Genomic DNA, 18807 nt, shown 5'->3' on the forward strand with positions numbered 1-18807 from the left:
GGCAAACGCGCCCAGTACAGTACCACGCAACTAAACTCCGAAGCTGGAACCCAATGCAGATCTCCTCCCAATACATCGCTCCCCAAATAGGAATATGCCACATCACTTGCAAAGAAGAACGCTACACGGGCCAAATCAGAATAGAAATTTAATGCACAACAAAATCACCAAGCCCATACAGCCATTAGGCCATGAACTCCAAAACACATTTCACCATTGTGGGCTGCATCCGCAAGAAATGACCAGCCACTACTTGTGTGACGCCCTGTTCCATCATGGTACACAGAGCCACATTCACGTACGAAAAGGCAACATGGAAGCGCACAGAACCGCAGGGCCGTCCCAATGGGGAGGCACTAGTCCAGCTGAAAGGCCGAAATGTTGCTCCGAGCCACTAGTACTGCGTAAGGGCATGTGGCCCATTGGCGATCGTCCCATAAGATCGTAATGCTGCTCCACTGATTAACACGAAGCAGCAGGTGTCGGGAGTAAAAGCCATCTGCAGGAGTGGCATAGAGATGGCAGTGGCAAAAGGGGAGGAGATACCTGTCAACCAAAAGAAAAGAAAAAGAACAGAATGGCAATCAGAACTACATCCGAACAACTCACTTCAATGATCACACTAAATCCACAGCCATATGCATGCTAGCCCACTCCAAAGGATCATCACCACCCCAAAACCACTTGCGACTCATAACCATCTATATCGAGGTGTAAACACCATCACAAACGAGTGTACCTGTGCATGCGTCTGTCAAAACAGAATCCATCAGATGGGATTGGTAACGTGCATGGACACAAGTGTCTGAGGGCGCGTCGAGACAGGGAGGGCTCAACAAGGCCAGATAGACGATGGTCCCACTATGGCAGCCCTGCATCACATAGCGCAGGGGAGGCGGATAGATTCCAAGAAGCCCTGTACATGGCAAACTCTGTATCAAATCACCTGCCCATGCATCCATTCATCATTCCCTCATCCCGGGATTAAAACGCCTGAATATTTACTCACATAACATTAGAAATATCCATTGAGTCTGTGCGTTATGCAGCCTGCTAAATCCACAGTGCCCCAGCCCGTAATTCCAGTGTAGTGAAGTAACATGTATTTGGGAACGTCCGGCCTCATCGCCCACGTCGCTATTGCGCATCCCAAACCATTCATATCAATCATTGCATCCTCGCCATGGCCCCTGTCTCAAGGACATTGAACAATAGAACGTTATATTTGCAGTCAGACCTGTGGGCATTTCCTCGCCGCTAGCTGAAAACCGAAAGCGCCGCCCTTCGAATTCCTCATTTGCAACATCACGTCGAAGAGGCATCTGTGGCCGTTTGAAATCACTAATTAATCCATCTAGTGCGGCTGTGTGTGAAAATGGCAACTGCCTTCACCCACAAATGGGACGCCCCGCCCGTCGTTGCAACTCGGTACAGTGATGCATGAGGGCCCACCGTTACTCGAGTACTACGTTCCACTGACCCTTCACAAGTCTGTTCGCGACTGCACAGATAGTATGTGAAACAATGGGACCACAGCAGAATGAACATATCAACCAATGTTACACGGCCATCGGGTACAAATACATGATTGCAATAGCAAGATGCCATTCCTCGAATTGCAGCGTTGTGTGCGGGACGTGCTCGGCCAAAGGGGAGAGCAGTTTGCACAGGTGGAATGAATCACCACAGGTGGAGGCCATACAGCCTGAAAACACATAAATTGCACACCCAGTCTCCTCCCACAACCACACCCACTCCGAAATGCTACCGGCAGGACTCGCGATGTTGGCCCTGGGGGACCTGATAGCACTGCAAGTACTCCAACTCCAAGAAGAAGACGAACACCAACTACAACCGGCCGCACGGTGGAGACGCAGGAGGAGGAGGAGGGCAAGGCAGGGCCAGCAAGGGCCGCCAGCACAGCCACTACCACCACGCAGGCAGCCCGCAATCCCACGCCTCCGAGCACATCCGTTCAACCTCACTGATGAGCAGATCCACACCCTCTACCGTCTGGACCGGGACACCATAGCCGCCATTGTGGACATGACACAGGCTGACCTTGTCAGCATGATAGATAGCCCAACCGCCATCCCACCCCTACTGAAGGTGGTGTCTGTACTCCACTTCCTGGCCACAGGCACCTACCAGCACACAGTCGGACAGTTGCATGGCATTTCTCAGCCACTGTTCTCACGGACACTATTGCAAGTGCTCAATGCCCTCCTGCAGCACGCAGACGACTACATCTCTCTACCACGCTCGGAGCAGGAAATTACAAACACAAAAGTGGGATTCCATGCACTTGCCGGCATACCGGGTTGCATTGGTGCCATCGACTGCACCCATGTGGAATTGGTCGTCCCACATGCCATGGAGGCCCAGTACCGCAACCGTAAACAATTTCTTTCCCTGAATGTACAAATGGTGTGTGACTCCAACAGGATCATTACACATTGTTGTGCCAGATTCCCTGGATCAACCCATGATTCTATGGTCTTGAGGAACTCTACTATACCACGCTACATGGAGCGACACGCAGGGAACAGATCCTGGCTACTCGGTGAGTCTCATTTCATGCATGATGATGTGGGGTATGTGATGCGGCAATGACCTGGCAGGAAGGGGGGGGGGTGTGCGTACGTAGCAATGGCATTCCACATCATACGTTTCTCGTCCACATACAGGTGATGCTGGGTATCCACTGAAGAGATGGCTCCTCACACCAGTCCGGAACCCACGGGACCAGCATGAGGAGGACTACAACCATGCCCACTCACATACCCGTGTAGTCATAGAACAGGCATTCGGCCTACTGAAGACCCGTTTCCGCTGCCTCAGCAGGTCTGGCGGGGCACTCCTGTACCGCCATGAGAAGGTTGCAAAGATGGTGATGGCATGTGTCATGCTCCACAACATGTGCGTACGTAGAAATGTGCCCATGCCCCCTGACGCAGAACTGCAAGCACCTGATGATGGTCATGATGAGGGTGGGGATGTGGCAGCACCTCAAGGAGTCTGCGAGGCACCGGAGGGCCGTGACATTCGTCAGCATCTCATTGATGCATGCTTCTAGCACTCACACCTGGTGGCTGATACATGGACACGGGACTCGTGGCACTGTGTGTGTCTGGGACATGCACAATATGGACTGTACGCCTATGATGGCCTAGTACACAAAGATCAATGTCCACACATCTCATTGGTTGATCGTGCACTGTTTATGGCATATGTGATATCATGTTGAACACCCTATCGACCCGCCACCCAAGTGAGCCCAACACACACCCTCCACCCTCCTACCTCCCCCCCGAACACCAGTGTCCAAAGATGCTCATTGTCAGTGGGCTGTCGCTATTGCAAGCCCCCTCTGCGGGTATCAGGGGCACCCCTGCCTGTGGAGCGCAGGTTCCTCCCAGATCTACGTTGGGGGCTGCCCTGGACGGAACTTGCAACGGATGATGTCTCTGCCTGCTCACGTCCATGCATGTCCCTAAGGGTCTGCGAGAGCTCAGTGAGCACACGGCGCACTGCGGCAAGTTCGGCACATACGTCTTTGGATGTCGCATGCAGTTCCCCCCTCAGGCTCCCGGTGCTTCTCTCCATTTGGACTCTCAGGCTCTCGGTGCTACTCTCCATTTGTGCCCTTAGTGTCTCTGTACCTCTCTCCATTTCTGCCCTAAGTGTCTCAGTTGATGTTTCTATGTCTGCCTTAGTGCCCCCACATTCATCGGCATGGTCCTTGAGGAGCGTGGCCAGTTGCTGCTGTTGCACGATTAACTGGTCGAGGGACTGTTGCCTCTGCTGGGCCATGGCCATTTGCGGGGGTGTCACAGAGGGGCTGTTGACCTCATGTTGCCTTGCCACAGGGCTTGTGGGGGATGGCCAGTCGTCGTCTTGTGGGTGCCCCTGCGTGGTATCCTCATGTTGTACGGGATGGGACAGACAGGGGGATTGGGACAGGTCATGGATGGATCTGACTTCGACATCCCCGTCTTCTGTGTCGGAGCATGCTGCCATCAATGGGGTGTCACCTATGGTGCTGCTGCCACCAGAGGCAGTGCCTTCTGTGGCATCCGTTGGGGGGACCTGTGGTGGTGGTGGTGTGGGCATGCTGGTTGCTGGGGTGCCTGTTGATGTTCCCTCCTCTGTGCTGCCACCTGATTTGTGCTGCTGCCGTGTCTTGATGCGTGCAGCTGAGGTGGAGGGTCTTTGGCCGTTGGTCTTGGCCCTCTTTGCAGGTGTGCTGGTAGGGGTGTCCTGATGCTCGTCGTTTGGATCGGACCCTGTGGTGGAGTAAAGGAGGGCGAGGGTTATTAATGGGTCTGTGGGAATTGGAATGGCATTGTTTCACATGCATTGGGGTGGTACCTGAGGGTGATTTGGGTCGGGGCCTTGGAGGTGCTTTCATTTGTGTGTGGAGTGAGGGTGCAGTTGTTTGGCAGCCTGCAGTTAGGGTGTGCCTGCTGCACGTGTAGTGCGTGTTTTAGGGGTTTTTAATTAATTATGTATTTATTGTGGGTTTTAACGTGCGCTATCAGGCAGATGTGTGTGGACGTTCTCCTGGACATGTGTTTCTGTTGCACTATGTGGACACATGGTACTTCACATGATTGGACTTTGTGGATTTGGCATTGTTTTATCTGGCCCACCTACCTGAATCTTCGGATGTCTGCACTCCTTTCTCCATCCCTCCGACTCCCTCTATGCTCTCCATTCCGATGGTGGAGGCACAGATTTCTTCCCAGTGGGTCAACTTGATGGGTGATTCAGGACCTCCCCCGGTGGCTGTGGCAATGTTGCGGTTGGCAGAGAGTATGCTGCGGACGCGTATCCGCAGGTCGTCCCATCGCTTTCTGCATTGCTGTGGGTTGCCGGGTGCGGTCCCCACCGCACTTACCCGCTGTGCCACCAGAGCCCATATGGCCTTCTTGTTCGCAAGTGCCGTCCTGGTCATTTGCGTGGAGAAGACGACGGCTGCATTCTCCTGGAGGGTCTCTGTTAGCACGGTGAGTTCCTCACGGGAGAAGTGGACCTGCCGCTTGCGGTCGCACGCTTTCTTCGCTACTTTTCCCATTTTTCTTGGTTTCGCTAGGGTGGATGACGGGTTGGGGTGTGTCTCAGGGTAGTGTTTTTGGTGGTTTTAGTGGTTTTAGTGGTTTTATAGGTGTACGGCGGGATGTTTCCCGTTCCGGGCCCATGTTTTTACTTCCGTTTCCGTATATTTCCGGTCACCGTACTTTCCGGTAGGCGCACACTGCGGTGTCCGCTGTGATGGGTGGCGGTATTGCACCTAGGGCGCCGTACGGCGGCGGTGTGGGCCGTTTTGGGGTCATTTCCGCCATCGCGGACTTTGCACTTCCGCCATGCCGTGGTGCTCGTGCCCGATGGGTCGGAATGGGCCGCACTTTGCTCCTTCGTGCAATGGCGGAAACGCTATTTACGCTGTGGCGGTCCGGTCAGTCACTTTCCGCCAGGGTCGTAATGAGGGCCAATCTATTTAAAATCTTGAAATGTATGAGTCTATACAACACTCCCTTCGACAAGGAGCAGAGTGCACTCCATTGTGTGTCAGTGAACTCTACTTGAAGATCATTACCCAATTTGGAGCGTATAGCTCTTGCACTGCATGCATTCATAGATTGCACCAATTTGTATAACACAGAAATACATTTCTTGACTGTGGATCTTTGTAAGACATATGACAGACAGGCATGTGTTGGAGGCTTCCCCCGGAATGTGGGCCAGTGTGCCTGAAATGCAGCACGCATGCGCAGATGATACAGTGTCTGTAGAGTTCCATCCCCCACAGCTGACCTCAATGTACCCCAGTCCACAAAGCAACCCTCTACATCTAAATCACCAGTTGAGTGGATGCCCTCTGCACTCCAAGCCTTTACAATACCTCCATCCATGGTGGGAGGAAGCATCGGAAGTCCCCATAGGGGAAGAAGCTTGTCGTACACAGGTGCCTGAGCCACCTTAACATTCAACTTCTTCTTCTTCTTCCATGCTCTCTAAGTTGCTCCTACGGGGTCTCTTCCCTTTAATAGTGATGCTAATGACGAGGTGCCAGCTCTCACCCTTTCCAGGCGGGTATGCGGGAGGGTTGAATCGGTAGCAGGTTCAATAGATTGCATAGTGTATTTGCGCGACTATGTAGTACCATTCAAAGTCAGGTACATTGAATCCACCGTCCTCATAAGGTCTGGTTAGGTGTGACCACTTCAAACCTGCCATGCCTCCCACCCAGATAAAAGAAGTCCATTCCACAGTGATAATGTAAAATAGCATGGAGCAAGGACAGAGCGAGATGTTATGGAACATATAAAGTAATTTGGGCACTACCACAATTTTTATTAGGGATAACCTCCCTGCCAGCGACATCGGTATCTTTTTCCATCTTTGTAGTTTAGACCTTAGGTCCTCCACGTACACCCCGTAGTGCAGTTCACGAGTGAGACCAGGTGTCTGCGCTATCGCTATACCCAGGTACCGTATAGATTGTGCAGCCCATTTCAACCCCATAGCATGCGTAGGCTCTATCGTACCAGTAGTTAGGGGAAATATTTCGGATTGATTGTTGTTTAGGTGTAAACCAGAGTGTGCCACCGAACCCCACCACTGTGTTAAGTACTCCAGCCAAGCTTCTGTTGGTATCCCTGATATACAATAGGATGTCATCAGTTCCATGTGTTAAAATTGTGGCAAAAATTGCTGTGGTTACAAAATATTGCGACAAAAGTGCTGTGGTTTTGCCTCCGTAATCCATGTAAAGGATGCGGGGGACACCCCCGCAACCCCCTGACCCATTATAGCATTTAAGGGGAGAGAACCCCTGCTCCCCATCAAATGGTATAAAGGGGTTCACCTTTACTGGGTCAAACCACAGCATTTTTGCCGTGATTATTTGTATAGGCAACATTTTTGCAGCGATTTTATCACTGCATATCATGTCATCAGTGTATAGTGATTCAATATCTTGTCTGCCAGTGGTTCAATAACTAGCGTGAATAGTAAAGGGGACAGTGGACACCGCTGTCTGGTTCCCCCACCTAACTGCAAGAGTGGAGAGACGCAGCCATAAGTGGTACTCGGGCATAGGAACATGCATAAAGTAGTTTCACCCAGGAGATGAATCTAGGCCCAAACGCATAGTTGGACAGCACCTGGAATAGGAACGGCCACGAGACAGTATCAAATGCTTTTTGCATGTCTAATGAGAGCGCCACAGCCTGCACATGAGGTGGCGTGTGGGCTATAATGTTCTATAGACGTCAGAGGCTCATCGCCGTCGACCGACCAGATATAAATCCTGCCTGGTCAGGATGAATCATATGGGGCATGAATGGGAAAAGTCACGACGCCATTACCTTGGCAAACATTTTGGCATCCGTGTTTATTAGGGACAACAGTCTGAAAGAGCTGCAGTCCTCAGGTGCTTTATCAGGTTTAAGTAGGTGTATAATAATGGATTTACGCACTGTATCTGACAATACGCCCTCCCTTAGCGCCTCCTCCCAAAGATGCAGTAAGTGTGGGGAGAACAAGACAGAGTATTCTTTATAAAACTCTGCACCCAACCCGTCCGAGCTGGGAGCCTTGCCCCGAGGCAAATCCACTATGGCTGCCTGAATTTCTCCAAGTGTTAGAATGTCCTCGAGACCATTTCGAGTCTCACGGGAGAGTAGGGTGGTAGGTATCCCGTTCAAATACTGCTCGGTGTCGCTCTCAGTGGCGCTCCCCTTAGGTTGGTATAGGGCCCAATAGAAGTCATAAAAATCCTTGTTTATGTCTCTGCTAGTATAAGCTATCTATCTATCCGGCGCTTGGACATAGGGTTGATGTGCACTTGCTGTCGCTGACTTAACTAAGTGAGCCAGAGTCTGGCCCGGTATTTCCACTTCCCCATACCTCCTGGCCATCACTGGTCTGTCCAGGAACCTCAGCTCCCTCTGTGCCATGTTCCTGTATGCCTCTAGTGCTTTTTTAATCTCGAGGTGAAGGCCCGGAGTTGGGGAATAACCCACATTTCTGCTGCAATGCCCCCAGCTCTGCTTCTTTCCTAGCCAGATCTCTCCTTGGGCACTTAAGGAGCCCAAATTCTGCAGACAAGGCTACTCCCCGAACAGACATCTTAAATGCCTGCCAGCGAGTCGCCACTGATGAGACAGACCCCACATTGTTATCAAGAAAGGATGCCACCTGGTCTCTTAAGTACAGTGAGAATGTAGTGTCCAGAAGTGCGGCTGGCTTAATCTGCTACGGTGGGCGGGATGACCCCTCCGCCAGGAAATCTAGTGTTAAAGGTACCGGGAAGTGGTCTCAGAGGGTGTGGGGTAGTATTAAACACTGAGCAACCATGTTAAGCAAGGGGGCAGATACCAGCCACATATTGATGCGAGAGTACATATTGTGCACAGAAGAGTAAAATGAGTACGCCCTGTCCTCTCCATGGAGTGTCCACCAGGCATCTAGTAGACCCTGTGTCTGCATACCACACAGTATTGCCTGAGCTGCCCTGGATGGTGATCAAGATGAGGTGTCAGAGCGATCCAGATTTGCATTCAATATAGTATTCATGTCACCACCCATCACAATCTCCGCCATAGGGCATGAGTCACAAAGCTCAAACACCTTGCTATAAAAGGCTGGGTCATCGACATTGGGGCCATACACATTAAGCAAAAGGATTTCCTTCCTGTGCAGGATTCCGTTGACCAGAACCTATCTACCCTCTGTGTCGGTAAAGAGCAGTGAGCGATGTATCAGAATAAGCGCGCCTCTAGCGTTAGTGGAACAGATCGTTAAGTAGCTCTGGGGTCCACAGCTTGGTGCAAGGCTGAGAGCTTGTCGGTTCAAAGCGCGCGTTTCCTGCAGTAACAGGATATGTGCGCCCTTCCCATTAGCATACACTATGATTTTGCGGGTCTTAATTGCATTGCCCAAACCCCTGACATTCCAACTGAGAAATTAGACCTTCTGTGGCAGTGTCTGTCCCCACCCCAGCATTAACCAACCCCGAACAGAACATATGCACTCACAAGGGGGACTGCTGTTACCGCTCAGAGCAGGTCAGCCGCCCACAGTGCCTATTAGCCCAATGCATAAAGCTTAGCCCATAATTAAAAGCGTTACTATGAACCTGTATAACACAATATCAGGATTTCAGGAGAACACATGATTCAAGTTGATTAGAGCTCCCTGGCCGGGAGTCACACACATGTATATGTATCTCTATAAAGGATACTGCTTTAGCCGGGACCCTGAAGAAGTACATCTTATTATTGTGCTGAAACTTGAAACGCTCTGGGAACAGCATAGCATAGGAGATATTTCTTTCCTGCAGTAGCTTCTTTACACCGGCAAACGTGTAGCTTTCCTGCTGGACCGCTACTGTGAAATCCGGGTAAATGTGGATGACCTGGGATCCATAGTGGAATCACTCAAGTTCTCTGGCCCTTTGTAGGATCTGCTCTCTATCCCTGTAGTTCATGATACGGGCGGTGATGGGCTGGGGATAATCTCCAGGCTTAGGCTTGGCCACTAATGCCCAATGGGCTCACTCAACAGTGAAATGTGGAGATAGCCCTACGTTACCCATGAGTGCTCTGAATAATTCTTCCACCGCTATTTCCATGTTCCTGTGGAGATCCTCACCTGGCAGTCCTATAATGCACACATTGTTCCTGCGGGGCCTTGATTCTAAATTATCGCACTTAGCCTTCACCAATTTAATGTCTTTCACCAAGGATGCCACTGTAGTATGCAGAGTCGTGATGTCTTCTGCTGCACTAATTCTGCTCTCAGCCTCCGCTTTCCTTTGCATTTCCTTTCGAACTGGGCCTGTATGGAGGTGACCATAGTAGTAATGTCATCAAGCTGGTTGTTAACTGCGCCAAAACCCTTTGTCATATTATCAAGTATTTGTTGCATACTCAATGGTTCAAACGTTGCCTGAGACACTGGAGTCGGTGCTGCAACGGATGCTGCGGCCACCACATCCGAGACCTTAGTAGTGGCCATTGTGAATACTGCCTCCCTTCCTGTTCCTGGCCCCTTTCGTCCTGTTCAGTACTGCGCTACACAGGGTTAGGGGAGGACCTCCAGAGCCTCTGCTTACAATCCACTGCAGGGCTCAATGTGCACTCAAAATGCGGTGCTTGGTCGCGGTACTGGCATCAGTTTACCAGTGGTAACTTCAGTAGCTCAGTCACGGCCCCACAGTACTCCAGTTCATATCTGCGGGCTACCAGAGTTCAAGGATCAAGGTAGCGCACCAACGCTGCACCTTCAGGCCTCACCCACAGTCCCAGCTAGCTTACGGTCACCACAGAAATGTCCAGGCTCCCCCCACGCCCCAACAGGGAGACGCTATCCGTGGGCAGGCTGCCACGCTTCAGAATGCTAATGTGCATAAAAAACTGTTTTCCGAGCAGGGGGGCCTAGTGTGCCAGTATCATCTGTTTCTGCACTAGCAGTCTATAGTACTGTGCATAGGGACGGTATGTTCAGTGTCTGCCATGTTGCAGTACTGGCTGCAATATAGTGTTGTCCAGTGTAGTAGTTACAGGTCCCCCTATCTCACTCCACACCAAGCCCTGTCTCTTTCTGCTAGTCCAGCAGCACCTTCAGCTCTGATGCGCATTCACTGCATAAATGTGCTACGCGGTCCCTGCTCTCCAGTTGACAGAGTTGTAATGTTCCTTGTGGTGTGGTGCTGGCTCACGAGCTGGAGACTAGTCTCAGAGTACCGGGCCCACAGTGATCTGAGGGCGGTGATCTGAGGGTGGGCCGGTGCCTCCCTCTAGAATAACTGATGGGCACTACTACAGAGCCCCACACTGCACCCAGGCTGAGTGCCCAATCTCCCAGAAGCCTGCCACCACAGAGGGTCTCCACGCCGCATCGTAGGTTTCCAGGCCGGCTCACTTCCGGTGCCGTTGCCAGGCCATACACGGCCCTGCTCTGTCACCTGCAGTCCAGGACAGCATTCAGAACACAGCAGCCGAACAGGACCTTGATCGCTTGATTCTGCAATCGTGCAGGAGCTGTTGTTGGACCCAGGTGATCAGCAGCTCCTCCTCTTTCGATGCCTGTCATTTACACAACTGTGTGTGTGTTGATGGACTTGTCAAATCTCCAGGCTACCGCCTGCTCCGTACGGATCTTAGAAGAAAGCCGCCATGTTAGATGACTATTCCACATTACCCCCATCCTAACATTTGAGTTGATACATTATTTCTGTTTGAACTTTGATGCCTTTACAAATGGTGTCTACATTATTTCTGTTTGAACTTTGATGCCTTTACAAATGGTGTCAGCAGTGGGATGCGGCTCATCCAATATAGGGGGGGAGGGACCATGAGATTTGAGAAGCTAGGTGCCAGAGCATCAGACCCTGCAGTAGCTACCAAGGGCTCTATTGGGTTTGATATCTGTAGCAGTAGGGATGGAACAATTCCTTCAGGAGAAAGAAGATTGATACCCACTGATTTGATACTGATGCCACCCCCTGACACATACATTAGACCAGCACCCAAGTCAAGGCTGGCACTGAGATTTGGAATTGATGTATTAGCAGGAGTAATAGACCCAGACTTTAGAAGTGATGTTAAGGTATTGCTGTAAAATCATGGAAAGGATCCATTCCAAATTCATCAAGGGGTAAAATTGCTCAAGAGGTGCTTGAGAAGGCAGTGTTCCCTAAGCTCAAGGAAGAGGCCGGGAAGGAAAGTACAGATAGGGGAACTCAAGGCTTTTGGGAGGCCGATAAGCCATCTGATGTCCCTCCCAACCCTGAACCCAGAAAGGCTAAAGAAGAAGAGCACGAGACACTTCCCGACTTCGCCTTTGCCCAAAATAATGACCCCTTGTTAGCTAACCGGACCTCCACTAACCACGGACCTATACCTTATGGGACACCAATGAAGAAGACAATGGGCCTCATTAAGAGTCCAGCGGTAGCCGTGCTGGAAAAACCGGCAGGCTGCAGCCGGCCCCGGAATTAATTTCCACCTCTGGACTTGCTGGATTTATCAAGGCATTACAGCCCCGGTGGTCCGGTAATTCCAAAGGCAGAATAACGTTAGTCCCCATTCCCATGGAGTCGCATAGGACCATGTAAACAACCATTTAGGGGTCCCCTTTCAGGTTTTGAACTCACAAGATATTCTCCACCATAAGAAAGACCATAGAGGGGAATGATTTGCATGTTATTGTCCCCAAGATTATCGGGTGCCGGTAGAGACAAGATAATAATCTCTTTAGGTTTGCAACTAAGTTTCCCCCACAGTGTGGCTATCTATGTATTGCCCCCTAAAGAAAGAGGATTAAATATACTACCTCTACTCTCCTGGGGAGATTAATTGAAGTTTGTTCTTTTGAAATTCTCTGATGACCCTATTGAGATTGAGCGGGGCCAATTGGTAGGATGTTTGAGGTATGAAAATGTATGGGAATCCCTTGGCCCTAATCCTTTGGCAGGAAGTTACCATAAGAAGACATCCGACAAGGAGGGAAGTCAGAATGTGTTCAGTCTTTTAGAAGGGGAAAGGAGAGTCTCCCTTGGGAATGATACTCAATCAGAATTATCCTCTTCCCCAGAAGATCTGGAAACCCATGATATTGAGGAAATAGATGGAGAGGTAAATAAATCATCAGTCCTCAGCAGAGATGATCCAAACCCCTCCTGCAAAGAATGGGATCCTCTCTGAGGTATTGTGCTTTACACCACACTGATCAAGAACCATCCACCCCAAAGGTCCCATTCAATAATGTACTGGTACCAAATGTCGATCTTAGAGAAGAGAAACAATTGTGAGGCCCTAGAAAGCCCCAATGAGCCATTTAACACCCTACATGTCTCACCAGACCCGTTTGCTATTCTCCTTGCCCAAAAAGCATCAACCTTAAAGCAGGACCTCAACATCTGAGTTCCTACGGGAGCAGAAAAAGGGAAGAAGACCTCCTCCTGTTATAACCCCACCTCTTAACTACTATTAAAAGTGCTTCTCCGGTAAAGGTTATGGACACCCTACAAAATATTGCCCCTTAAACCAGATCGATTTCTCCACCATTGCATCAGCCCAATTACTCAATGAGGATAAACAGAATAAAGAAGAACAGGTTAGGTCATCATTCAATAACCTCTTATACACCCAACCTCAGGGTATGATCCTAGAAGGAAAACAGAACCTAAAGAAGTTAGGGAAAAAGAGGAGGAACTATAATAACTAGAGGAAAACCCAGGTCTTTTTACATACTGGAGATAAAACCAGGTATAAAATCCCTGCTACTTCCCTTAGAGAGAAAAATTGTCTGGGCAAAATTGGATATGGGAAGTAAGAAAAGTGCCATAAGAACAGATTTACTTCCCCAGGTGTGGAAAGAAGTAGGAAAAGAGAGAGTGACCTGTGTACATGGCCATACAGAAAATCACTCACTGGCCCAGATCACTGTTACCATCTAAGGACGAAAAATAAACGTAACATTACTGATGATTCCCAATTTACCAGCCCAGTTAGTCCTGGGAACTGATTTACCCCAATTCGATCAATGGATTCACAGTTGGCCCAAGTCAAAGCCAAGACTCTTAGAGTGTCATGATGCCCGCTCCCGGGGAGCCGGTTCAAACCCTGCGTCCCCGAAAGCGGACATCCAGTCCCCAAGGAAGGACCCAGCAACCCCATATAGGGGCCCTTTGGACAGTGTCCTGGCACCTATTGCGCCAGGCTCATAAAAGACATCAGTCCTGGCGCCATAGGCGCCAGGCTCATTATGAGAGTGCTTGGGTGCACTTACCTGATGCAGACCATGCTGCAGGATCCCGGCCTCCTTGAGGCCTGAAAGGAACTACTTTCCCTGTGGGACTAATTTACCATCCGGGCGTGTTCGGGGAAGGATACATACCTGATTGGAGGAAGGATACATACCTGGAACTTCTTCCAAGGCTATTTAAACCCCACCCGAACAGCCACACATGCTTCGCGTTGTTCTGCATCTCGCAGCTGGACGCTCACCGTGTCTGCTCCTGCATCCTGACTTCTGCCACGCCTGCCAGCATCCTGGATCACCTGCAAAGGAAGAGAAGAAGAGAACAGAAGAAGGAAAAGTCCTCACCTGCTAAATCCGCATCCCGGAGACATCTCGCCGACAATCCTGAAAAGGAAGACTTTTATTTAAAAGCTCATCGCGTCGAACGCTGCAGCGCCGCATTCCACTCACCTTTGCAGGGCGCCTCCATGTTCAGCAGCGATCATCCGGATTCGCAGTCACGCCCCAGCGCCTAGGGAGAAAAAGACAAGAACAAAAGGTGAGAGAGAGAAGGGAATAAGGAAAGCTAAATCTCCATGTTAAGACTTACCTGTTGATTCATTCCCTCTTCATTTCGGGTCCGCGCCGCATCCTGACTTTTCCGGACCCCGGCCCCTAAGGGGAAAAAAAAAGACATCAGCGTTAATGAGCGAATGAAAAGACATTACCAAAAAACGCTCATTAAAGAGTTACCTGATTTCTACAAGGATTTCACCTCTCATCTCGGGTCGGTGCCTGTTCCCCGGCATTCCGTACCCCGGCCCCTATGGGGAAAAAGACACTAGCATTAGTACATTAATGCATGAACACAAGGGGAACCTCTTACCAAAAAACGTACCTGGAAGCCAAGCAAGTTTGGTTCTCACCAATCCGAAAATCCAGTGAAGTAACTGGATACCAACGCTCGCCCCTGCATCAGAAGCAGGATGGAGAGCTCGTCCTTCCAGACCCTAAGATGAGATGCTACGGGGAATCACAGAAGGGTTTCAAGGAGGGTGAGAGGGGAAAGTGGGAGGCCGATTGCATTACCCCGCAGACAGTTAATCCCCTATTTTCGCCTACAGAAGGATACTTCTGCGAGCCAGACAAGCCAGATTTGGGGGCCCGGTCCAGTCTGTCTTCCGAACCCTGCGCATCACCTTAGAAGAGGTCACAGCAGCGCAAACCAGACCAGCGCCTCTGTGGGAGTCAGGTGAGCGTTACAGAACGCGAAGCCTTCCTACAAATTCCCACCCAGGCGCTATGGAAAGTTCTGAGACTGATCAGTTGGCCCAATTACTGGGAGAATTACGGGCCAAAGTACATGCCGCTCGTCAAGAGACTAATGCCCTCAGGAGGGAATTAATAATATCAAAGGAAAGAACTGATGACCTGGCCAGACAGCTTTTGCAAGGTCAAGCTGGGCAAACTCCTCTACCCGGTTCCGGAGGGAACCCCGCTCCTGTGGTTTCCAGTAACCCTGTGCAGATTAATCTACCTGGAAACATGCCGCTGGCCCCACCCAAACGGTTTGCTGGGGACCCCAAACGATTCGCCGTATTTATGAATCAGTGTTGTTTGCACTTTCTATGCAGACCTGGAGCCTTCCCTAATGATCAGACCAAGGTAGCCTTTGTATTGTCATATCTCAGCGGCTGCGCTGCCGATTCGTCAGTTCCACTGGTTACTCAAGATGACCCGATTCTCTGTGATTTTCAAGGGTTTCAAGCAAGCATGGAAAGGTTATTTGCTCGACACTCTCAGGGGCAGGCTCTTGATGACGAACTTCTATCCCTGCGACAGGGCAATCAGGACCTCCTATCCTATATTGCAACCTTTAATAGACTAATTGTGGAAACGGGATGGCCAGAGGATAAAAGAGTCACGTTGTTTTATCGAGGCCTACGCGGAGAACTTAAAGATGTCTTGGCCCAAGTTGTAAATCCGCCCCAAGAATGCACAGAGTATATAGACTTAGTGGTCCAATTGGATCACAGACTTCAAAACAGAAAAGCAGATCGGTCCAGGTTTGAGACCCGGGTGTTGGTCAAGACCCATGCTAACCCCAAGGGAGTTGATGTCTCTGAGCCTATGCAGATTGGAGGGGTTAAAGGACCCTTAACTCAAAAGGAACGTGAAAGGAGGCAGCAGTTAAAATTATGTCTTTATTGTGGGAATTCTGGACACTTTCTACGAGATTGCCCGGCAAAACCGCCCGAAAGGCGGTAGGAGCCGCTGATAAAAACCATGAAGACTCTGTTTGGGGAAACGACTCCGCCCGACAAGCGTAGGGGTCCGCTTGCCGAGCTTGAAAACTAACTCTCAGACCTCGCATTTCATTGTGCCAATGGTTCTCGTAGATCCAGAACAGCCTAAGCGGTTGCATGCAATAAAGGCATACATCGACAGTGGGGCTATTGGAAACTATGTGGATCGTGAATTGGTCTCTAGGATTAACCTCCCTCTCCGTCCTAAAACCAGCAAAGAGTTCATCACCACAGTCGATGGAACTGAAATTGCCTCTGGACCGGTAACACATTCCACTACTGAGGTGACTCTTATTGGTCCCGACGGCCATCGGGAGGGTGTTGTGTTTGATGTAATCAAGGCTCCACATTTTCAGGTTATCCTTGGAATCCCTTGGTTAGAGACACATAATCCTCAAATTGATTGGCGAGCTAAGAGAATAACCTTCCCGGATTGTACACAAACCTGCTACCCAGAAAACCTGAAGATTAATCTAGCATCTGTAACCTCTGCCTCCATGCAACTACCTCCGGAATACCAAGACTTTCAGGACGTCTTCCAAAAGGAACAGGCCAACACGTTACCTCCTCACAGATCGTACGATTGCCAAATTGATCTGGTGCCCGGTGCACAACCCCCTTGTAGCAGGATTTATGCCCTTACCGAACCTGAGAACCTCTATTTGAGACAATATTTGGATCAATACCTAGCTAATGGTTTTATTCGCCTGTCAAAGTCCCCGGCATCCTCGACTTTGTTCTTCGTACCCAAAAAAGAAGGCGACCTTAGAACTTGTATCGATTACCGCGCATTGAACCAGATAACGGTTAAAAACCGTTATCCTCTGCCTCTGATCCCTGAACTCCTTGACCAGGTGAAGGACGCTTGCATATACACCAAGTTAGATCTCCGGGGGGCTTATCATCTGGTACGAGTTAAAGAAGGCGACGAATGGAAAACTGCCTTCCGTACTAAATACGGATTATTCGAGTACCAGGTGATGCCTTTCGGATTGTGTAACGCGCCGGCTGCCTTCCAATACTTCATGAATGATGTCCTTCGGGAACTCATCGATGTTTGTGTGGTCGTATATATCGATGACATTCTGGTGTACTCCTCTTCGGAATCTGATCACAGAAAACACGTCAGGGCAGTACTTGAAAAACTGCGCCAACACAAACTATTTGCTAAATTGGAGAAATAATAATAATAATATCTTTAATGTGATATAGTTTAAAAATTCAAACTTTACACATGTACATCTTAATTACTTTCAATACAAAATTCAAAGCGCCATAAGCTTAAAATTAAAATTAAATAAAAATTCTTCGTAAAATAGCACCATAGTTATACTTGGGCATGGTTTTGATTATTTCTTATCATGTCAGCAGTTAAAATGCATATACTGGTCTGCATTATCCCATGATTCTTTCCAGTGCGATGGCTAGCTCACCTCATATCGATATCCCCAGCTCATCTTCCACTCTTAGCCAAATGGAATAGAGTGCGGTTAGCAGACGCATACTGTTGGTGTTTACACAATGATTCCAAAACAACCTGTCTCCAATAGTCTCCCAATTATGTACAAACATACTTAAGTGTAGTTTTATGTCAACCATCATACCCTGGCATTCGGTTAGTACATGTTTAGCTGTCTCCAGAGCTTCCTGGTTCTTACACAGGCGACAATAGCGTTGTTCTCTGGGTATCTTTTCCATAATACCAGTGGTCATCTTAATGGGAAGATATTCCATTCTTAATAGAAGTATAAACCTCCTTAATCTTGGGGACGGGCATATCATCAGGTATTTCTGTGGTTTCTTGAATGTATATAATCTAGTTTCCATGAACCTATACCTTTTTAATTTGCGCAGATGTTCGTAGTTCTCTAGCCAATCCCATAACTCAACTCGTCTCCCCATACAGGATTGCATAGCCTCCGTAAAAGTCCCTGCACGATGATTCCAGCAAATTTCTTTGAGCAATTGTTCCATTTGTTTTTTGAAATCACTGAGGGTGTTTTCATTATTATTATTCAGGGCAAATGTCGTTAGCAGGGCATTACCCACGCCATTCACCATTTTTAGGTAAAATCCGGCTCTTTTCTTTAATATCTGTGCTTTCAATGATATCAGACCCAACTCGAGTCTGAGAAGAGCCATAGGGATACATGCCGGAAGTCCTAGTATCTTCCTCCAATATTTTCCCTCAATAATTTGCAACCAATTTAGATCCATCTTAATTAGTGATTCCAATCCATACACCATCATGGGTGCTAGTACCTGTATATAAAGGTGTCTAGATCCCCATAATGTGTAACCACCCTGTTTAATTGTAAAGCTTTTAAATAAGGCAGTAATTTGGGCAGCTCTTATTTTCCGATTGCGTTTACAATTCGTGTAGTCACCTCTGGGTTCAAATTCAATCCCGAGGTATTTATATTCAGGGACATATGAAATTACAGCTCTATCAATGCATAGAGAGACCCGCGCGGACCTTTTACATGTGTATCTCATTACATGTGTTTTTTCAACATTAATTGTAAGGCCATTTTGTTCAGAATATCCCCAGAGCGCTGTGGCTGAGCGACGTATACCACTGATTGTGTGGTCAAAGATCACTAAATCATCAGCGTATGCAAGTACTAAGCATGGAGTTTTTCCAATATTAGGAGGACAGTTTTTTACCAAGGCTATAGATGCCGGTATGTCATGCACATACAGATTGTATACTAGGGGAGCCGTCACACAACCTTGTTTGACTCCT

Source organism: Ambystoma mexicanum, chromosome 4q, assembly GCF_040938575.1.
Source record: "Ambystoma mexicanum isolate Mex_15411 chromosome 4q, UKY_AmexF1_1, whole genome shotgun sequence".
Lineage (NCBI taxonomy): Eukaryota > Metazoa > Chordata > Amphibia > Caudata > Ambystomatidae > Ambystoma > Ambystoma mexicanum.